Genomic DNA, 27,350 nt, shown 5'->3' with positions numbered 1-27,350 from the left:
CTGTGCTACGCATCTCAACACATCTCCACTGTGCTACGCATCTCAACACATCTCCACTGTGCTACGTATCAACACATCTCCACTGTGCTACGCATCTCAACACATCTCCACTGTGCTACGCATCTCAACACATCTCCACTGTGCTACGCATCTCAACACATCTCCACTGTGCTACGCATCTCAACACATCTCCACTGTGCTACGCATCTCAACACATCTCCACTGTGCTACGCATCTCAACACATCTCCACTGTGCTACGTATCAACACATCTCCACTGTGCTACGCATCTCAACACATCTCCACTGTGCTACGCATCTCAACACATCTCCACTGTGCTACGTATCAACACATCTCCACTGTGCTACGCATCTCAACACATCTCCACTGTGCTACGCATCTCAACACATCTCCACTGTGCTACGTATCAACACATCTCCACTGCGCTACGCATCTCAACACATCTCCACTGCGCTACGCATCTCAACACATCTCCACTGTGCTACGCATCTCAACACATCTCCACTGTGCTACGCATCTCAACACATCTCCACTGTGCTACGCATCTCAACACATCTCCACTGCGCTACGCATCTCAACACATCTCCACTGCGCTACGCATCTCAACACATCTCCACTGTGCTACGTATCAACACATTTCCACTGAGCTACGCATCTCAACACATCTCCACTGTGCTACGCATCTCAACACATCTCCACTGCGCTACGTATCAACACATCTCCACTGTGCTACGCATCAACACATCTCCACTGTGCTACGCATCTCAACACATCTCCACTGTGCTACGTATCAACACATCTCCACTGTGCTACGCATCTCAACACATCTCCACTGTGCTACGTATCAACACATTTCCACTGTAATACGCATCTCAACACATCTCCACTGTGCTACGCATCTCAACACATCTCCACTGTGCTACGTATCAACACATCTCCACTGTGCTACGCATCTCAACACATCTCCACTGTGCTACGTATCAACACATCTCCACTGCGCTACGCATCTCAACACATCTCCACTGTGCTACGCATTTCAACACATCTCCACTGTGCTACGCATTTCAACACATCTCCACTGTGCTACGCATCTCAACACATCTCCACTGGGCTACGCACCTCAACACATCTCCACTAGGCTACGCACCTCAACACATCTCCACTGTGCTACGCACATCAACACATCTCCACTGAGCTACGCACATCAACACATCTCCACTGTGCTACGCATCAACACATCTCCACTGTGCTACGCATCTCAACACATCTCCACTGTGCTACGTATCAACACTTCTCCACTGCGCTACGTATCAACACATCTCCACTGCGCTACGTATCAACACAACTCCACTGCGCTACCTATCAACACATCTCCACTGTGCTACGCATCTCAACACATCTCCACTGTGCTACGTATCAACACATCTCCACTGTGCTACGCATCTCAACACATCTCCACTGTGCTACGCATCTCAACACATCTCCAATGTGCTACGCATCTCAACACATCTCCACTGTGCTACGCATCTCAACACATCTCCACTGTGCTACGCATCTCAACACATCTCCACTGTGCTACGCATCTCAACACATCTCCACTGTGCTACGTATCTCAACACATCTCCACTGTGCTACGCATCTCAACACATCTCCACTGTGCTACGTATCAACACATCTCCACTGTGCTACGTATCAACACATCTCCACTGCGCTACGCATCTCAACACATCTCCACTGTGCTACGCATCTCAACACATCTCCACTGTGCTACGCATCTCAACACATCTCCACTGCGCTACGCATCTCAACACATCTCCACTGTGCTACGCATCTCAACACATCTCCACTGCGCTACGCATCTCAACACATCTCCACTGTGCTACGCATCTCAACACATCTCCACTGTGCTACGTATCAACACATCTCCACTGTGCTACGCATCTCAACACATTTCCACTGTAATACGCATCTCAACACATCTCCACTGTGCTACGCATTTCAACACATCTCCACTGTGCTACGCATCTCAACACATCTCCACTGTGCTACGTATCAACACATCTCCACTGAGCTACGCATCTCCACTGTGCTACGCATCAACACATCTCCACTGTGCAACGTATCAACACATCTCCACTGTGCTACGCATCTCAACACATCTCCACTGTGCTACGTATCAACACATTTCCACTGTAATACGCATCTCAACACATCTCCACTGTGCTACGCATCTCAACACATCTCCACTGTGCTACGTATCAACACATCTCCACTGTGCTACGTATCAACACATCTCCACCGTGCTACGTATCAACACATCTCCACCGTGCTACGCATCTCAACACATCTCCACTGTGCTACGCATCTCAACACATCTCCACTGTGCTACGCATCTCAACACATCTCCACTGTGCTACGTATCAACACATCTCCACTGTGGTACGCATCTCAACACATCTCCACTGTGCTACGCATCTCAACACATCTCCACTGTGCTACGCATCTCAACACATCTCCACTGTGCTACGCATCTCAACACATCTCCACTGGGCTACGCACCTCAACACATCTCCACTAGGCTACGCACCTGAACACATCTCCACTGTGCTACGTATCAACACATCTCCACTGTGCTACGCATCTCAACACATCTCCACTGCGCTACGCATCTCAACACATCTCCACTGTGCTACGCATCTCAGCACATCTCCACTGTGCTACGTATCAACACATTTCCACTGAGCTACGCATCTCAACACATCTCCACTGTGCTACGCATCTCAACACATCTCCACTGTGCTACGTATCAACACATCTCCACCGTGCTACGTATCAACACATCTCCACTGTGCTACGCATCTCAACACATCTCCACTGTGCTACGCATCTCAACACATCTCCACTGTGCTACGTATCAACACATCTCCACTGTGCTACGCATCTCAACACATCTCCACTGTGCTACGCATCTCAACACATCTCCACTGTGCTACGCATCTCAACACATCTCCACTGTGCAACGTATCAACACATCTCCACTGCGCTACGCATCTCAACACATCTCCACTGTGCAACGTATCAACACATCTCCACTGCGCTACGCATCTCAACACATCTCCACTCTGCTACGTATCAACACATCTCCACTGTGCTACGCATCTCAACACATCTCCACTGTGCTACGCATCTCAACACATCTCCACTGTGCTACGTATCAACACATCTCCACTGTGCTACGCATCTCAACACATCTCCACTGTGCTACGCATCTCAACACATCTCCACTGCGCTACGTATCAACACATCTCCACTGTGCTACGCATCTCAACACATCTCCACTGTGCTACGCATCTCAACACATCTCCACTGCGCTACGCATCTCAACACATCTCCACTGTGCTACGCATCTCAACACATCTCCACTGTGCTACGTATCAACACATTTCCACTGAGCTACGCATCTCAACACATCTCCACTGTGCTACGCATCTCAACACATCTCCACTGTGCTACGCATCTCAACACATCTCCACTGTGCTACGTATCAACACATCTCCACTGTGCTACGCATCTCAACACATCTCCACTGGGCTACGTATCAACACATCTCCACTGTGCTACGCATCTCAACACATCTCCACTGTGCTACGTATCAACACATCTCCACTGTGCTACGCATCTCAACACATCTCCACTGTGCTACGTATCAACACATCTCCACTGTGCTACGCATCTCAACACATCTCCACTGTGCTACGTATCAACACATCTCCACTGTGCTACGCATCTCAACACATCTCCACTGTGCTACGCATCTCAACACATCTCCACTGCGCTACGTATCAACACATCTCCACTGTGCTACGCATCTCAACACATCTCCACTGTGCTACGCATCTCAACACATCTCCACTGCGCTACGCATCTCAACACATCTCCACTGTGCTACGCATCTCAACACATCTCCACTGTGCTACGTATCAACACATTTCCACTGAGCTACGCATCTCAACACATCTCCACTGTGCTACGCATCTCAACACATCTCCACTGTGCTACGTATCAACACATCTCCACTGTGCTACGCATCTCAACACATCTCCACTGTGCTACGTATCAACACATTTCCACTGTAATACGCATCTCAACACATCTCCACTGTGCTACGCATCTCAACACATCTCCACTGTGCTACGTATCAACACATCTCCACCGTGCTACGTATCAACACATCTCCACCGTGCTACGTATCAACACATCTCCACTGTGCTACGCATCTCAACACATCTCCACTGTGCTACGCATCTCAACACATCTCCACTGTGCTACGTATCAACACATCTCCACTGTGCTACGCATCTCAACACATCTCCACTGTGCTACGCATCTCAACACATCTCCACTGTGCTACGCATCTCAACACATCTCCACTGTGCTACGCATCTCAACACATCTCCACTGTGCTACGCATCTCAACACATCTCCACTGTGCTACGCATCTCAACACATCTCCACTGTGCTACGTATCAACACATCTCCACTGTGCTACGCATCTCAACACATCTCCACTGTGCTACGCATCTCAACACATCTCCACTGTGCTACGTATCAACACATCTCCACTGTGCTACGCATCTCAACACATCTCCACTGTGCTACGCATCTCAACACATCTCCACTGTGCTACGTATCAACACATCTCCACTGCGCTACGCATCTCAACACATCTCCACTGCGCTACGCATCTCAACACATCTCCACTGTGCTACGCATCTCAACACATCTCCACTGTGCTACGCATCTCAACACATCTCCACTGTGCTACGCATCTCAACACATCTCCACTGCGCTACGCATCTCAACACATCTCCACTGCGCTACGCATCTCAACACATCTCCACTGTGCTACGTATCAACACATTTCCACTGAGCTACGCATCTCAACACATCTCCACTGTGCTACGCATCTCAACACATCTCCACTGCGCTACGTATCAACACATCTCCACTGTGCTACGCATCAACACATCTCCACTGTGCTACGCATCTCAACACATCTCCACTGTGCTACGTATCAACACATCTCCACTGTGCTACGCATCTCAACACATCTCCACTGTGCTACGTATCAACACATTTCCACTGTAATACGCATCTCAACACATCTCCACTGTGCTACGCATCTCAACACATCTCCACTGTGCTACGTATCAACACATCTCCACTGTGCTACGCATCTCAACACATCTCCACTGTGCTACGTATCAACACATCTCCACTGCGCTACGCATCTCAACACATCTCCACTGTGCTACGCATTTCAACACATCTCCACTGTGCTACGCATTTCAACACATCTCCACTGTGCTACGCATCTCAACACATCTCCACTGGGCTACGCACCTCAACACATCTCCACTAGGCTACGCACCTCAACACATCTCCACTGTGCTACGCACATCAACACATCTCCACTGAGCTATGCACATCAACACATCTCCACTGTGCTACGCATCAACACATCTCCACTGTGCTACGCATCTCAACACATCTCCACTGTGCTACGTATCAACACTTCTCCACTGCGCTACGTATCAACACATCTCCACTGCGCTACGTATCAACACAACTCCACTGCGCTACCTATCAACACATCTCCACTGTGCTACGCATCTCAACACATCTCCACTGTGCTACGTATCAACACATCTCCACTGTGCTACGCATCTCAACACATCTCCACTGTGCTACGCATCTCAACACATCTCCACTGTGCTACGCATCTCAACACATCTCCAATGTGCTACGCATCTCAACACATCTCCACTGTGCTACGCATCTCAACACATCTCCACTGTGCTACGCATCTCAACACATCTCCACTGTGCTACGCATCTCAACACATCTCCACTGTGCTACGTATCTCAACACATCTCCACTGTGCTACGCATCTCAACACATCTCCACTGTGCTACGTATCAACACATCTCCACTGTGCTACGTATCAACACATCTCCACTGCGCTACGCATCTCAACACATCTCCACTGTGCTACGCATCTCAACACATCTCCACTGTGCTACGCATCTCAACACATCTCCACTGCGCTACGCATCTCAACACATCTCCACTGTGCTACGCATCTCAACACATCTCCACTGCGCTACGCATCTCAACACATCTCCACTGTGCTACGCATCTCAACACATCTCCACTGTGCTACGTATCAACACATCTCCACTGTGCTACGCATCTCAACACATTTCCACTGTAATACGCATCTCAACACATCTCCACTGTGCTACGCATTTCAACACATCTCCACTGTGCTACGCATCTCAACACATCTCCACTGTGCTACGTATCAACACATCTCCACTGAGCTACGCATCTCCACTGTGCTACGCATCAACACATCTCCACTGTGCAACGTATCAACACATCTCCACTGTGCTACGCATCTCAACACATCTCCACTGTGCTACGTATCAACACATTTCCACTGTAATACGCATCTCAACACATCTCCACTGTGCTACGCATCTCAACACATCTCCACTGTGCTACGTATCAACACATCTCCACTGTGCTACGTATCAACACATCTCCACCGTGCTACGTATCAACACATCTCCACCGTGCTACGCATCTCAACACATCTCCACTGTGCTACGCATCTCAACACATCTCCACTGTGCTACGCATCTCAACACATCTCCACTGTGCTACGTATCAACACATCTCCACTGTGGTACGCATCTCAACACATCTCCACTGTGCTACGCATCTCAACACATCTCCACTGTGCTACGCATCTCAACACATCTCCACTGTGCTACGCATCTCAACACATCTCCACTGGGCTACGCACCTCAACACATCTCCACTAGGCTACGCACCTGAACACATCTCCACTGTGCTACGTATCAACACATCTCCACTGTGCTACGCATCTCAACACATCTCCACTGCGCTACGCATCTCAACACATCTCCACTGTGCTACGCATCTCAGCACATCTCCACTGTGCTACGTATCAACACATTTCCACTGAGCTACGCATCTCAACACATCTCCACTGTGCTACGCATCTCAACACATCTCCACTGTGCTACGTATCAACACATCTCCACTGTGCTACGCATCTCAACACATCTCCACTGTGCTACGTATCAACACATTTCCACTGTAATACGCATCTCAACACATCTCCACTGTGCTACGCATCTCAACACATCTCCACTGTGCTACGTATCAACACATCTCCACTGTGCTACGTATCAACACATCTCCACCGTGCTACGTATCAACACATCTCCACTGTGCTACGCATCTCAACACATCTCCACTGTGCTACGCATCTCAACACATCTCCACTGTGCTACGTATCAACACATCTCCACTGTGCTACGCATCTCAACACATCTCCACTGTGCTACGCATCTCAACACATCTCCACTGTGCTACGCATCTCAACACATCTCCACTGTGCAACGTATCAACACATCTCCACTGCGCTACGCATCTCAACACATCTCCACTGTGCAACGTATCAACACATCTCCACTGCGCTACGCATCTCAACACATCTCCACTCTGCTACGTATCAACACATCTCCACTGTGCTACGCATCTCAACACATCTCCACTGTGCTACGCATCTCAACACATCTCCACTGTGCTACGTATCAACATATCTCCACTGTGCAACGCATCTCAACACATCTCCACTGTGCTACGCATCTCAACACATCTCCACTGCGCTACGTATCAACACATCTCCACTGTGCTACGCATCTCAACACATCTCCACTGTGCTACGCATCTCAACACATCTCCACTGCGCTACGCATCTCAACACATCTCCACTGTGCTACGCATCTCAACACATCTCCACTGTGCTACGTATCAGCACATTTCCACTGAGCTACGCATCTCAACACATCTCCACTGTGCTACGCATCTCAACACATCTCCACTGTGCTACGCATCTCAACACATCTCCACTGTGCTACGTATCAACACATCTCCACTGTGCTACGCATCTCAACACATCTCCACTGGGCTACGTATCAACACATCTCCACTGTGCTACGCATCTCAACACATCTCCACTGTGCTACGTATCAACACATCTCCACTGTGCTACGCATCTCAACACATCTCCACTGTGCTACGTATCAACACATCTCCACTGTGCTACGCATCTCAACACATCTCCACTGTGCTACGTATCAACACATCTCCACTGTGCTACGCATCTCAACACATCTCCACTGTGCTACGCATCTCAACACATCTCCACTGTGCTACGCATCTCAACACATCTCCACTGCGCTACGTATCAACACATCTCCACTGTGCTACGCATCTCAACACATCTCCACTGTGCTACGCATCTCAACACATCTCCACTGCGCTACGCATCTCAACACATCTCCACTGTGCTACGCATCTCAACACATCTCCACTGTGCTACGTATCAACACATTTCCACTGAGCTACGCATCTCAACACATCTCCACTGTGCTACGCATCTCAACACATCTCCACTGTGCTACGTATCAACACATCTCCACTGTGCTACGCATCTCAACACATCTCCACTGTGCTACGTATCAACACATTTCCACTGTAATACGCATCTCAACACATCTCCACTGTGCTACGCATCTCAACACATCTCCACTGTGCTACGTATCAACACATCTCCACTGTGCTACGTATCAACACATCTCCACCGTGCTACGTATCAACACATCTCCACTGTGCTACGCATCTCAACACATCTCCACTGTGCTACGCATCTCAACACATCTCCACTGTGCTACGTATCAACACATCTCCACTGTGCTACGCATCTCAACACATCTCCACTGTGCTACGCATCTCAACACATCTCCACTGGGCTACGCACCTCAACACATCTCCACTAGGCTACGCACCTCAACACATCTCCACTGTGCTACGCACATCAACACATCTCCACTGAGCTACGCACATCAACACATCTCCACTGTGCTACGCATCAACACATCTCCACTGTGCTACGCATCTCAACACATCTCCACTGTGCTACGTATCAACACTTCTCCACTGCGCTACGTATCAACACATCTCCACTGCGCTACGTATCAACACAACTCCACTGCGCTACCTATCAACACATCTCCACTGTGCTACGCATCTCAACACATCTCCACTGTGCTACGTATCAACACATCTCCACTGTGCTACGCATCTCAACACATCTCCACTGTGCTACGCATCTCAACACATCTCCAATGTGCTACGCATCTCAACACATCTCCACTGTGCTACGCATCTCAACACATCTCCACTGTGCTACGCATCTCAACACATCTCCACTGTGCTACGCATCTCAACACATCTCCACTGTGCTACGTATCTCAACACATCTCCACTGTGCTACGCATCTCAACACATCTCCACTGTGCTACGTATCAACACATCTCCACTGTGCTACGTATCAACACATCTCCACTGCGCTACGCATCTCAACACATCTCCACTGTGCTACGCATCTCAACACATCTCCACTGTGCTACGCATCTCAACACATCTCCACTGCGCTACGCATCTCAACACATCTCCACTGTGCTACGCATCTCAACACATCTCCACTGTGCTACGCATCTCAACACATCTCCACTGTGCTACGCATCTCAACACATCTCCACTGTGCTACGTATCAACACATCTCCACTGTGCTACGCATCTCAACACATTTCCACTGTAATACGCATCTCAACACATCTCCACTGTGCTACGCATTTCAACACATCTCCACTGTGCTACGCATCTCAACACATCTCCACTGTGCTACGTATCAACACATCTCCACTGAGCTACGCATCTCCACTGTGCTACGCATCAACACATCTCCACTGTGCAACGTATCAACACATCTCCACTGTGCTACGCATCTCAACACATCTCCACTGTGCTACGTATCAACACATTTCCACTGTAATACGCATCTCAACACATCTCCACTGTGCTACGCATCTCAACACATCTCCACTGTGCTACGTATCAACACATCTCCACTGTGCTACGTATCAACACATCTCCACCGTGCTACGTATCAACACATCTCCACCGTGCTACGCATCTCAACACATCTCCACTGTGCTACGCATCTCAACACATCTCCACTGTGCTACGCATCTCAACACATCTCCACTGTGCTACGTATCAACACATCTCCACTGTGGTACGCATCTCAACACATCTCCACTGTGCTACGCATCTCAACACATCTCCACTGTGCTACGCATCTCAACACATCTCCACTGTGCTACGCATCTCAACACATCTCCACTGGGCTACGCACCTCAACACATCTCCACTAGGCTACGCACCTGAACACATCTCCACTGTGCTACGTATCAACACATCTCCACTGTGCTACGCATCTCAACACATCTCCACTGCGCTACGCATCTCAACACATCTCCACTGTGCTACGCATCTCAGCACATCTCCACTGTGCTACGTATCAACACATTTCCACTGAGCTACGCATCTCAACACATCTCCACTGTGCTACGCATCTCAACACATCTCCACTGTGCTACGTATCAACACATCTCCACTGTGCTACGCATCTCAACACATCTCCACTGTGCTACGTATCAACACATTTCCACTGTAATACGCATCTCAACACATCTCCACTGTGCTACGCATCTCAACACATCTCCACTGTGCTACGTATCAACACATCTCCACTGTGCTACGTATCAACACATCTCCACCGTGCTACGTATCAACACATCTCCACTGTGCTACGCATCTCAACACATCTCCACTGTGCTACGCATCTCAACACATCTCCACTGTGCTACGTATCAACACATCTCCACTGTGCTACGCATCTCAACACATCTCCACTGTGCTACGCATCTCAACACATCTCCACTGTGCTACGCATCTCAACACATCTCCACTGTGCAACGTATCAACACATCTCCACTGCGCTACGCATCTCAACACATCTCCACTGTGCAACGTATCAACACATCTCCACTGCGCTACGCATCTCAACACATCTCCACTCTGCTACGTATCAACACATCTCCACTGTGCTACGCATCTCAACACATCTCCACTGTGCTACGCATCTCAACACATCTCCACTGTGCTACGTATCAACATATCTCCACTGTGCAACGCATCTCAACACATCTCCACTGTGCTACGCATCTCAACACATCTCCACTGCGCTACGTATCAACACATCTCCACTGTGCTACGCATCTCAACACATCTCCACTGTGCTACGCATCTCAACACATCTCCACTGCGCTACGCATCTCAACACATCTCCACTGTGCTACGCATCTCAACACATCTCCACTGTGCTACGTATCAGCACATTTCCACTGAGCTACGCATCTCAACACATCTCCACTGTGCTACGCATCTCAACACATCTCCACTGTGCTACGCATCTCAACACATCTCCACTGTGCTACGTATCAACACATCTCCACTGTGCTACGCATCTCAACACATCTCCACTGGGCTACGTATCAACACATCTCCACTGTGCTACGCATCTCAACACATCTCCACTGTGCTACGTATCAACACATCTCCACTGTGCTACGCATCTCAACACATCTCCACTGTGCTACGTATCAACACATCTCCACTGTGCTACGCATCTCAACACATCTCCACTGTGCTACGTATCAACACATTTCCACTGTAATACGCATCTCAACACATCTCCACTGTGCTACGCATCTCAACACATCTCCACTGTGCTACGTATCAACACATCTCCACTGTGCTACGTATCAACACATCTCCACCGTGCTACGTATCAACACATCTCCACTGTGCTACGCATCTCAACACATCTCCACTGTGCTACGCATCTCAACACATCTCCACTGTGCTACGTATCAACACATCTCCACTGTGCTACGCATCTCAACACATCTCCACTGTGCTACGCATCTCAACACATCTCCACTGTGCTACGCATCTCAACACATCTCCACTGTGCAACGTATCAACACATCTCCACTGCGCTACGCATCTCAACACATCTCCACTGTGCAACGTATCAACACATCTCCACTGCGCTACGCATCTCAACACATCTCCACTCTGCTACGTATCAACACATCTCCACTGTGCTACGCATCTCAACACATCTCCACTGTGCTACGCATCTCAACACATCTCCACTGTGCTACGTATCAACATATCTCCACTGTGCAACGCATCTCAACACATCTCCACTGTGCTACGCATCTCAACACATCTCCACTGCGCTACGTATCAACACATCTCCACTGTGCTACGCATCTCAACACATCTCCACTGTGCTACGCATCTCAACACATCTCCACTGCGCTACGCATCTCAACACATCTCCACTGTGCTACGCATCTCAACACATCTCCACTGTGCTACGTATCAGCACATTTCCACTGAGCTACGCATCTCAACACATCTCCACTGTGCTACGCATCTCAACACATCTCCACTGTGCTACGCATCTCAACACATCTCCACTGTGCTACGTATCAACACATCTCCACTGTGCTACGCATCTCAACACATCTCCACTGGGCTACGTATCAACACATCTCCACTGTGCTACGCATCTCAACACATCTCCACTGTGCTACGTATCAACACATCTCCACTGTGCTACGCATCTCAACACATCTCCACTGTGCTACGTATCAACACATCTCCACTGTGCTACGCATCTCAACACATCTCCACTGTGCTACGTATCAACACATCTCCACTGTGCTACGCATCTCAACACATCTCCACTGTGCTACGCATCTCAACACATCTCCACTGTGCTACGCATCTCAACACATCTCCACTGCGCTACGTATCAACACATCTCCACTGTGCTACGCATCTCAACACATCTCCACTGTGCTACGCATCTCAACACATCTCCACTGCGCTACGCATCTCAACACATCTCCACTGTGCTACGCATCTCAACACATCTCCACTGTGCTACGTATCAACACATTTCCACTGAGCTACGCATCTCAACACATCTCCACTGTGCTACGCATCTCAACACATCTCCACTGTGCTACGTATCAACACATCTCCACTGTGCTACGCATCTCAACACATCTCCACTGTGCTACGTATCAACACATTTCCACTGTAATACGCATCTCAACACATCTCCACTGTGCTACGCATCTCAACACATCTCCACTGTGCTACGTATCAACACATCTCCACTGTGCTACGTATCAACACATCTCCACCGTGCTACGTATCAACACATCTCCACTGTGCTACGCATCTCAACACATCTCCACTGTGCTACGCATCTCAACACATCTCCACTGTGCTACGTATCAACACATCTCCACTGTGCTACGCATCTCAACACATCTCCACTGTGCTACGCATCTCAACACATCTCCACTGTGCTACGCATCTCAACACATCTCCACTGTGCTACGCATCTCAACACATCTCCACTGTGCTACGCATCTCAACACATCTCCACTGTGCTACGCATCTCAACACATCTCCACTGTGCTACGTATCAACACATCTCCACTGTGCTACGCATCTCAACACATCTCCACTGTGCTACGCATCTCAACACATCTCCACTGTGCTACGTATCAACACATCTCCACTGTGCTACGCATCTCAACACATCTCCACTGTGCTACGCATCTCAACACATCTCCACTGTGCTACGTATCAACACATCTCCACTGCGCTACGCATCTCAACACATCTCCACTGCGCTACGCATCTCAACACATCTCCACTGTGCTACGCATCTCAACACATCTCCACTGTGCTACGCATCTCAACACATCTCCACTGTGCTACGCATCTCAACACATCTCCACTGCGCTACGCATCTCAACACATCTCCACTGCGCTACGCATCTCAACACATCTCCACTGTGCTACGTATCAACACATTTCCACTGAGCTACGCATCTCAACACATCTCCACTGTGCTACGCATCTCAACACATCTCCACTGCGCTACGTATCAACACATCTCCACTGTGCTACGCATCAACACATCTCCACTGTGCTACGCATCTCAACACATCTCCACTGTGCTACGTATCAACACATCTCCACTGTGCTACGCATCTCAACACATCTCCACTGTGCTACGTATCAACACATTTCCACTGTAATACGCATCTCAACACATCTCCACTGTGCTACGCATCTCAACACATCTCCACTGTGCTACGTATCAACACATCTCCACTGTGCTACGCATCTCAACACATCTCCACTGTGCTACGTATCAACACATCTCCACTGCGCTACGCATCTCAACACATCTCCACTGTGCTACGCATTTCAACACATCTCCACTGTGCTACGCATTTCAACACATCTCCACTGTGCTACGCATCTCAACACATCTCCACTGGGCTACGCACCTCAACACATCTCCACTAGGCTACGCACCTCAACACATCTCCACTGTGCTACGCACATCAACACATCTCCACTGAGCTACGCACATCAACACATCTCCACTGTGCTACGCATCAACACATCTCCACTGTGCTACGCATCTCAACACATCTCCACTGTGCTACGTATCTCAACACATCTCCACTGTGCTACGCATCTCAACACATCTCCACTGTGCTACGTATCAACACATCTCCACTGTGCTACGTATCAACACATCTCCACTGCGCTACGCATCTCAACACATCTCCACTGTGCTACGCATCTCAACACATCTCCACTGTGCTACGCATCTCAACACATCTCCACTGCGCTACGCATCTCAACACATCTCCACTGTGCTACGCATCTCAACACATCTCCACTGCGCTACGCATCTCAACACATCTCCACTGTGCTACGCATCTCAACACATCTCCACTGTGCTACGTATCAACACATCTCCACTGTGCTACGCATCTCAACACATTTCCACTGTAATACGCATCTCAACACATCTCCACTGTGCTACGCATTTCAACACATCTCCACTGTGCTACGCATCTCAACACATCTCCACTGTGCTACGTATCAACACATCTCCACTGAGCTACGCATCTCAACACATCTCCACTGTGCTACGCATCAACACATCTCCACTGTGCAACGTATCAACACATCTCCACTGTGCTACGCATCTCAACACATCTCCACTGTGCTACGTATCAACACATTTCCACTGTAATACGCATCTCAACACATCTCCACTGTGCTACGCATCTCAACACATCTCCACTGTGCTACGTATCAACACATCTCCACTGTGCTACGTATCAACACATCTCCACCGTGCTACGTATCAACACATCTCCACCGTGCTACGCATCTCAACACATCTCCACTGTGCTACGCATCTCAACACATCTCCACTGTGCTACGCATCTCAACACATCTCCACTGTGCTACGTATCAACACATCTCCACTGTGGTACGCATCTCAACACATCTCCACTGTGCTACGCATCTCAACACATCTCCACTGTGCTACGCATCTCAACACATCTCCACTGTGCTACGCATCTCAACACATCTCCACTGGGCTACGCACCTCAACACATCTCCACTAGGCTACGCACCTCAACACATCTCCACTGTGCTACGCACATCAACACATCTCCACTGAGCTACGCACATCAACACATCTCCACTGTGCTACGCATCAACACATCTCCACTGTGCTACGCATCTCAACACATCTCCACTGCGCTACGCATCTCAACACATCTCCACTGTGCTACGTATCTCAACACATCTCCACTGCGCTACGCATCTCAACACATCTCCACTGTGCTACGCATCTCAACACATCTCCACTGTGCTACGTATCAACACATTTCCACTGTAATACGCATCTCAACACATCTCCACTGTGCTACGCATCTCAACACATCTCCACTGTGCTACGCATCTCAACACATCTCCACTGTGCTACGCATCTCAACACATCTCCACTGTGCTACGTATCAACACATCTCCACTGTGCTACGCATCTCAACACATCTCCACTGTGCTACGTATCAACACATCTCCACTGTGCTACGCATCTCAACACATCTCCACTGTGCTACGCATCTCAACACATCTCCACTGTGCTACGTATCAACACATCTCCACTGCGCTACGCATCTCAACACATCTCCACTGCGCTACGCATCTCAACACATCTCCACTGTGCTACGCATCTCAACACATCTCCACTGTGCTACGCATCTCAACACATCTCCACTGTGCTACGCATCTCAACACATCTCCACTGCGCTACGCATCTCAACACATCTCCACTGCGCTACGCATCTCAACACATCTCCACTGTGCTACGTATCAACACATTTCCACTGAGCTACGCATCTCAACACATCTCCACTGTGCTACGCATCTCAACACATCTCCACTGCGCTACGTATCAACACATCTCCACTGTGCTACGCATCAACACATCTCCACTGTGCTACGCATCTCAACACATCTCCACTGTGCTACGTATCAACACATCTCCACTGTGCTACGCATCTCAACACATCTCCACTGTGCTACGTATCAACACATTTCCACTGTAATACGCATCTCAACACATCTCCACTGTGCTACGCATCTCAACACATCTCCACTGTGCTACGTATCAACACATCTCCACTGTGCTACGCATCTCAACACATCTCCACTGTGCTACGTATCAACACATCTCCACTGCGCTACGCATCTCAACACATCTCCACTGTGCTACGCATTTCAACACATCTCCACTGTGCTACGCATTTCAACACATCTCCACTGTGCTACGCATCTCAACACATCTCCACTGGGCTACGCACCTCAACACATCTCCACTAGGCTACGCACCTCAACACATCTCCACTGTGCTACGCACATCAACACATCTCCACTGAGCTACGCACATCAACACATCTCCACTGTGCTACGCATCAACACATCTCCACTGTGCTACGCATCTCAACACATCTCCACTGTGCTACGTATCAACACTTCTCCACTGCGCTACGTATCAACACATCTCCACTGCGCTACGTATCAACACAACTCCACTGCGCTACCTATCAACACATCTCCACTGTGCTACGCATCTCAACACATCTCCACTGTGCTACGTATCAACACATCTCCACTGTGCTACGCATCTCAACACATCTCCACTGTGCTACGCATCTCAACACATCTCCAATGTGCTACGCATCTCAACACATCTCCACTGTGCTACGCATCTCAACACATCTCCACTGTGCTACGTATCTCAACACATCTCCACTGTGCTACGCATCTCAACACATCTCCACTGTGCTACGTATCAACACATCTCCACTGTGCTACGTATCAACACATCTCCACTGCGCTACGCATCTCAACACATCTCCACTGTGCTACGCATCTCAACACATCTCCACTGTGCTACGCATCTCAACACATCTCCACTGCGCTACGCATCTCAACACATCTCCACTGTGCTACGCATCTCAACACATCTCCACTGCGCTACGCATCTCAACACATCTCCACTGTGCTACGCATCTCAACACATCTCCACTGTGCTACGTATCAACACATCTCCACTGTGCTACGCATCTCAACACATTTCCACTGTAATACGCATCTCAACACATCTCCACTGTGCTACGCATTTCAACACATCTCCACTGTGCTACGCATCTCAACACATCTCCACTGTGCTACGTATCAACACATCTCCACTGAGCTACGCATCTCAACACATCTCCACTGTGCTACGCATCAACACATCTCCACTGTGCAACGTATCAACACATCTCCACTGTGCTACGCATCTCAACACATCTCCACTGTGCTACGTATCAACACATTTCCACTGTAATACGCATCTCAACACATCTCCACTGTGCTACGCATCTCAACACATCTCCACTGTGCTACGTATCAACACATCTCCACTGTGCTACGTATCAACACATCTCCACCGTGCTACGTATCAACACATCTCCACCGTGCTACGCATCTCAACACATCTCCACTGTGCTACGCATCTCAACACATCTCCACTGTGCTACGCATCTCAACACATCTCCACTGTGCTACGTATCAACACATCTCCACTGTGGTACGCATCTCAACACATCTCCACTGTGCTACGCATCTCAACACATCTCCACTGTGCTACGCATCTCAACACATCTCCACTGTGCTACGCATCTCAACACATCTCCACTGGGCTACGCACCTCAACACATCTCCACTAGGCTACGCACCTCAACACATCTCCACTGTGCTACGCACATCAACACATCTCCACTGAGCTACGCACATCAACACATCTCCACTGTGCTACGCATCAACACATCTCCACTGTGCTACGCATCTCAACACATCTCCACTGTGCTACGTATCAACACTTCTCCACTGCGCTACGTATCAACACATCTCCACTGCGCTACGCATCTCAACACATCTCCACTGCGCTACGCATCTCAACACATCTCCACTGTGCTACGTATCTCAACACATCTCCACTGCGCTACGCATCTCAACACATCTCCACTGTGCTACGCATCTCAACACATCTCCACTGTGCTACGTATCAACACATTTCCACTGTAATACGCATCTCAACACATCTCCACTGTGCTACGCATCTCAACACATCTCCACTGTGCTACGTATCAACACATCTCCACTGTGCTACGTATCAACACATCTCCACCGTGCTACGTATCAACACATCTCCACTGTGCTACGCATCTCAACACATCTCCACTGTGCTACGCATCTCAACACATCTCCACTGTGCTACGTATCAACACATCTCCACTGTGGTACGCATCTCAACACATCTCCACTGTGCTACGCATCTCAACACATCTCCACTGTGCTACGCATCTCAACACATCTCCACTGTGCTACGCATCTCAACACATCTCCACTGGGCTACGCACCTCAACACATCTCCACTAGGCTACGCACCTCAACACATCTCCACTGTGCTACGCACATCAACACATCTCCACTGAGCTACGCACATCAACACATCTCCACTGTGCTACGCATCTCAACACATCTCCACTGTGCTACGCATCTCAACACATCTCCACTGGGCTACGCACCTCAACACATCTCCACTAGGCTACGCACCTCAACACATCTCCACTGTGCTACGCACATCAACACATCTCCACTGAGCTACGCACATCAACACATCTCCACTGTGCTACGCATCAACACATCTCCACTGTGCTACGCATCTCAACACATCTCCACTGTGCTACGTATCAACACTTCTCCACTGCGCTACGTATCAACACATCTCCACTGCGCTACGCATCTCAACACATCTCCACTGCGCTACGCATCTCAACACATCTCCACTGTGCTACGTATCTCAACACATCTCCACTGCGCTACGCATCTCAACACATCTCCACTGTGCTACGCATCTCAACACATCTCCACTGTGCTACGTATCAACACATTTCCACTGTAATACGCATCTCAACACATCTCCACTGTGCTACGCATCTCAACACATCTCCACTGTGCTACGCATCTCAACACATCTCCACTGTGCTACGCATCTCAACACATCTCCACTGTGCTACGTATCAACACATCTCCACTGTGCTACGCATCTCAACACATCTCCACTGTGCTACGCATCTCAACACATCTCCACTGTGCTACGTATCAACACATCTCCACTGTGCTACGCATCTCAACACATCTCCACTGTGCTACGCATCTCAACACATCTCCACTGTGCTACGTATCAACACATCTCCACTGCGCTACGCATCTCAACACATCTCCACTGCGCTACGCATCTCAACACATCTCCACTGTGCTACGCATCTCAACACATCTCCACTGTGCTACGCATCTCAACACATCTCCACTGTGCTACGCATCTCAACACATCTCCACTGCGCTACGCATCTCAACACATCTCCACTGCGCTACGCATCTCAACACATCTCCACTGTGCTACGTATCAACACATTTCCACTGAGCTACGCATCTCAACACATCTCCACTGTGCTACGCATCTCAACACATCTCCACTGCGCTACGTATCAACACATCTCCACTGTGCTACGCATCAACACATCTCCACTGTGCTACGCATCTCAACACATCTCCACTGGGCTACGCACCTCAACACATCTCCACTAGGCTACGCACCTCAACACATCTCCACTGTGCTACGCACATCAACACATCTCCACTGAGCTACGCACATCAACACATCTCCACTGTGCTACGCATCTCAACACATCTCCACTGTGCTACGCATCTCAACACATCTCCACTGGGCTACGCACCTCAACACATCTCCACTAGGCTACGCACCTCAACACATCTCCACTGTGCTACGCACATCAACACATCTCCACTGAGCTACGCACATCAACACATCTCCACTGTGCTACGCATCAACACATCTCCACTGTGCTACGCATCTCAACACATCTCCACTGTGCTACGTATCAACACTTCTCCACTGCGCTACGTATCAACACATCTCCACTGCGCTACGCATCTCAACACATCTCCACTGCGCTACGCATCTCAACACATCTCCACTGTGCTACGTATCTCAACACATCTCCACTGCGCTACGCATCTCAACACATCTCCACTGTGCTACGCATCTCAACACATCTCCACTGTGCTACGTATCAACACATTTCCACTGTAATACGCATCTCAACACATCTCCACTGTGCTACGCATCTCAACACATCTCCACTGTGCTACGCATCTCAACACATCTCCACTGTGCTACGCATCTCAACACATCTCCACTGTGCTACGTATCAACACATCTCCACTGTGCTACGCATCTCAACACATCTCCACTGTGCTACGCATCTCAACACATCTCCACTGTGCTACGTATCAACACATCTCCACTGTGCTACGCATCTCAACACATCTCCACTGTGCTACGCATCTCAACACATCTCCACTGTGCTACGTATCAACACATCTCCACTGCGCTACGCATCTCAACACATCTCCACTGCGCTACGCATCTCAACACATCTCCACTGTGCTACGCATCTCAACACATCTCCACTGTGCTACGCATCTCAACACATCTCCACTGTGCTACGCATCTCAACACATCTCCACTGCGCTACGCATCTCAACACATCTCCACTGCGCTACGCATCTCAACACATCTCCACTGTGCTACGTATCAACACATTTCCACTGAGCTACGCATCTCAACACATCTCCACTGTGCTACGCATCTCAACACATCTCCACTGCGCTACGTATCAACACATCTCCACTGTGCTACGCATCAACACATCTCCACTGTGCTACGCATCTCAACACATCTCCACTGTGCTACGTATCAACACATCTCCACTGTGCTACGCATCTCAACACATCTCCACTGTGCTACGTATCAACACATTTCCACTGTAATACGCATCTCAACACATCTCCACTGTGCTACGCATCTCAACACATCTCCACTGTGCTACGTATCAACACATCTCCACTGTGCTACGCATCTCAACACATCTCCACTGTGCTACGTATCAACACATCTCCACTGCGCTACGCATCTCAACACATCTCCACTGTGCTACGCATTTCAACACATCTCCACTGTGCTACGCATTTCAACACATCTCCACTGTGCTACGCATCTCAACACATCTCCACTGGGCTACGCACCTCAACACATCTCCACTAGGCTACGCACCTCAACACATCTCCACTGTGCTACGCACATCAACACATCTCCACTGAGCTACGCACATCAACACATCTCCACTGTGCTACGCATCAACACATCTCCACTGTGCTACGCATCTCAACACATCTCCACTGTGCTACGTATCAACACTTCTCCACTGCGCTACGTATCAACACATCTCCACTGCGCTACGTATCAACACAACTCCACTGCGCTACCTATCAACACATCTCCACTGTGCTACGCATCTCAACACATCTCCACTGTGCTACGTATCAACACATCTCCACTGTGCTACGCATCTCAACACATCTCCACTGTGCTACGCATCTCAACACATCTCCAATGTGCTACGCATCTCAACACATCTCCACTGTGCTACGCATCTCAACACATCTCCACTGTGCTACGTATCTCAACACATCTCCACTGTGCTACGCATCTCAACACATCTCCACTGTGCTACGTATCAACACATCTCCACTGTGCTACGTATCAACACATCTCCACTGCGCTACGCATCTCAACACATCTCCACTGTGCTACGCATCTCAACACATCTCCACTGTGCTACGCATCTCAACACATCTCCACTGCGCTACGCATCTCAACACATCTCCACTGCGCTACGCATCTCAACACATCTCCACTGTGCTACGCATCTCAACACATCTCCACTGTGCTACGTATCAACACATCTCCACTGTGCTACGCATCTCAACACATTTCCACTGTAATACGCATCTCAACACATCTCCACTGTGCTACGCATTTCAACACATCTCCACTGTGCTACGCATCTCAACACATCTCCACTGTGCTACGTATCAACACATCTCCACTGAGCTACGCATCTCAACACATCTCCACTGTGCTACGCATCAACACATCTCCACTGTGCAACGTATCAACACATCTCCACTGTGCTACGCATCTCAACACATCTCCACTGTGCTACGTATCAACACATTTCCACTGTAATACGCATCTCAACACATCTCCACTGTGCTACGCATCTCAACACATCTCCACTGTGCTACGTATCAACACATCTCCACTGTGCTACGTATCAACACATCTCCACCGTGCTACGTATCAACACATCTCCACCGTGCTACGCATCTCAACACATCTCCACTGTGCTACGCATCTCAACACATCTCCACTGTGCTACGCATCTCAACACATCTCCACTGTGCTACGTATCAACACATCTCCACTGTGGTACGCATCTCAACACATCTCCACTGTGCTACGCATCTCAACACATCTCCACTGTGCTACGCATCTCAACACATCTCCACTGTGCTACGCATCTCAACACATCTCCACTGGGCTACGCACCTCAACACATCTCCACTAGGCTACGCACCTCAACACATCTCCACTGTGCTACGCACATCAACACATCTCCACTGAGCTACGCACATCAACACATCTCCACTGTGCTACGCATCAACACATCTCCACTGTGCTACGCATCTCAACACATCTCCACTGTGCTACGTATCAACACTTCTCCACTGCGCTACGTATCAACACATCTCCACTGCGCTACGCATCTCAACACATCTCCACTGCGCTACGCATCTCAACACATCTCCACTGTGCTACGTATCTCAACACATCTCCACTGCGCTACGCATCTCAACACATCTCCACTGTGCTACGCATCTCAACACATCTCCACTGTGCTACGTATCAACACATTTCCACTGTAATACGCATCTCAACACATCTCCACTGTGCTACGCATCTCAACACATCTCCACTGTGCTACGTATCAACACATCTCCACTGTGCTACGTATCAACACATCTCCACCGTGCTACGTATCAACACATCTCCACTGTGCTACGCATCTCAACACATCTCCACTGTGCTACGCATCTCAACACATCTCCACTGTGCTACGTATCAACACATCTCCACTGTGGTACGCATCTCAACACATCTCCACTGTGCTACGCATCTCAACACATCTCCACTGTGCTACGCATCTCAACACATCTCCACTGTGCTACGCATCTCAACACATCTCCACTGGGCTACGCACCTCAACACATCTCCACTAGGCTACGCACCTCAACACATCTCCACTGTGCTACGCACATCAACACATCTCCACTGAGCTACGCACATCAACACATCTCCACTGTGCTACGCATCAACACATCTCCACTGTGCTACGCATCTCAACACATCTCCACTGTGCTACGTATCAACACTTCTCCACTGCGCTACGTATCAACACATCTCCACTGCGCTACGTATCAACACATCTCCACTGTGCTACGTATCAACACATCTCCACTGCGCTACGTATCAACACATCTATAATGTGCTACGCATCTCAACACATCTCCACTGCGCTACGCATCTCAACACATCTCCACTGTGCTACGCATCTCAACACATCTCCACTGTGCTACGTATCTCAACACATCTCCACTGTGCTACGCATCTCAACACTTCTCCACTGTGCTACGTATCAACACATCTCCACTGCGCTACGTATCAACACATCTCCACTGCGCTACGCATCTCAACACATCTCCACTGCGCTACGTATCAACACATCTCCACTGTGCTACGTATCAACACATCTCCACTGCGCTACGTATCAACACATCTCCACTGCGCTACGTATCAACACATCTCCACTGCGCTACGTATCAACACATCTCCACTGTGCTACGCATTTCAACACATCTCCACTGTGATACGCATCTCAACACATCTCCACTGTGCTACGTATCAACACATCTCCACTGAGCTACGCATCTCAACACATCTCCACTGTGCTACGCATCAACACATCTCCACTGTGCAACGTATCAACACATCTCCACTGTGCTACGCATCTCAACACATCTCCACTGTGCTACGTATCAACACATTTCCACTGTAATACGCATCTCAACACATCTCCACTGTGCTACGCATCTCAACACATCTCCACTGTGCTACGTATCAACACATCTCCACTGTGCTACGTATCAACACATCTCCACCGTGCTACGTATCAACACATCTCCACTGTGCTACGCATCTCAACACATCTCCACTGTGCTACGCATCTCAACACATCTCCACTGTGCTACGCATCTCAACACATCTCCACTGTGCTACGCATCTCAACACATCTCCACTGGGCTACGCACCCCAACACATCTCCACTAGGCTACGCACCTCAACACATCTCCACTGTGCTACGCACATCAACACATCTCCACTGAGCTACGCACATCAACACATCTCCACTGTGCTACGCATCAACACATCTCCACTGTGCTACGCATCTCAACACATCTCCACTGTGCTACGTATCAACACTTCTCCACTGCGCTACGTATCAACACATCTCCACTGCGCTACGCATCTCAACACATCACTGCGCTACGCATCTCAACACATCTCCACTGTGCTACGTATCTCAACACATCTCCACTGCGCTACGCATCTCAACACATCTCCACTGCGCTACGTATCAACACATCTCCACTGTGCTACGTATCAACACATCTCCACTGCGCTACGTATCAACACATCTCCACTGAGCTACGCATCTCAACACATCTCCACTGTGCTACGCATCAACACATCTCCACTGTGCAACGTATCAACACATCTCCACTGTGCTACGCATCTCAACACATCTCCACTGTGCTACGTATCAACACATTTCCACTGTAATACGCATCTCAACACATCTCCACTGTGCTACGCATCTCAACACATCTCCACTGTGCTACGTATCAACACATCTCCACTGTGCTACGTATCAACACATCTCCACCGTGCTACGTATCAACACATCTCCACCGTGCTACGCATCTCAACACATCTCCACTGTGCTACGCATCTCAACACATCTCCACTGTGCTACGCATCTCAACACATCTCCACTGTGCTACGTATCAACACATCTCCACTGTGGTACGCATCTCAACACATCTCCACTGTGCTACGCATCTCAACACATCTCCACTGTGCTACGCATCTCAACACATCTCCACTGTGCTACGCATCTCAACACATCTCCACTGGGCTACGCACCTCAACACATCTCCACTAGGCTACGCACCTCAACACATCTCCACTGTGCTACGCACATCAACACATCTCCACTGAGCTACGCACATCAACACATCTCCACTGTGCTACGCATCAACACATCTCCACTGTGCTACGCATCTCAACACATCTCCACTGTGCTACGTATCAACACTTCTCCACTGCGCTACGTATCAACACATCTCCACTGCGCTACGCATCTCAACACATCTCCACTGCGCTACGCATCTCAACACATCTCCACTGTGCTACGTATCTCAACACATCTCCACTGCGCTACGCATCTCAACACATCTCCACTGTGCTACGCATCTCAACACATCTCCACTGTGCTACGTATCAACACATTTCCACTGTAATACGCATCTCAACACATCTCCACTGTGCTACGCATCTCAACACATCTCCACTGTGCTACGTATCAACACATCTCCACTGTGCTACGTATCAACACATCTCCACCGTGCTACGTATCAACACATCTCCACTGTGCTACGCATCTCAACACATCTCCACTGTGCTACGCATCTCAACACATCTCCACTGTGCTACGTATCAACACATCTCCACTGTGGTACGCATCTCAACACATCTCCACTGTGCTACGCATCTCAACACATCTCCACTGTGCTACGCATCTCAACACATCTCCACTGTGCTACGCATCTCAACACATCTCCACTGGGCTACGCACCTCAACACATCTCCACTAGGCTACGCACCTCAACACATCTCCACTGTGCTACGCACATCAACACATCTCCACTGAGCTACGCACATCAACACATCTCCACTGTGCTACGCATCAACACATCTCCACTGTGCTACGCATCTCAACACATCTCCACTGTGCTACGTATCAACACTTCTCCACTGCGCTACGTATCAACACATCTCCACTGCGCTACGTATCAACACATCTCCACTGTGCTACGTATCAACACATCTCCACTGCGCTACGTATCAACACATCTATAATGTGCTACGCATCTCAACACATCTCCACTGCGCTACGCATCTCAACACATCTCCACTGTGCTACGCATCTCAACACATCTCCACTGTGCTACGTATCTCAACACATCTCCACTGTGCTACGCATCTCAACACTTCTCCACTGTGCTACGTATCAACACATCTCCACTGCGCTACGTATCAACACATCTCCACTGCGCTACGCATCTCAACACATCTCCACTGCGCTACGTATCAACACATCTCCACTGTGCTACGTATCAACACATCTCCACTGCGCTACGTATCAACACATCTCCACTGCGCTACGTATCAACACATCTCCACTGCGCTACGTATCAACACATCTCCACTGTGCTACGCATTTCAACACATCTCCACTGTGATACGCATCTCAACACATCTCCACTGTGCTACGTATCAACACATCTCCACTGAGCTACGCATCTCAACACATCTCCACTGTGCTACGCATCAACACATCTCCACTGTGCAACGTATCAACACATCTCCACTGTGCTACGCATCTCAACACATCTCCACTGTGCTACGTATCA

The sequence above is a fragment of the Salvelinus fontinalis genome, chromosome 1 (genome assembly GCF_029448725.1).
Source record: "Salvelinus fontinalis isolate EN_2023a chromosome 1, ASM2944872v1, whole genome shotgun sequence".
NCBI lineage: Eukaryota > Metazoa > Chordata > Actinopteri > Salmoniformes > Salmonidae > Salvelinus > Salvelinus fontinalis.
Note: the sequence above shows the minus strand (reverse complement) of the source record.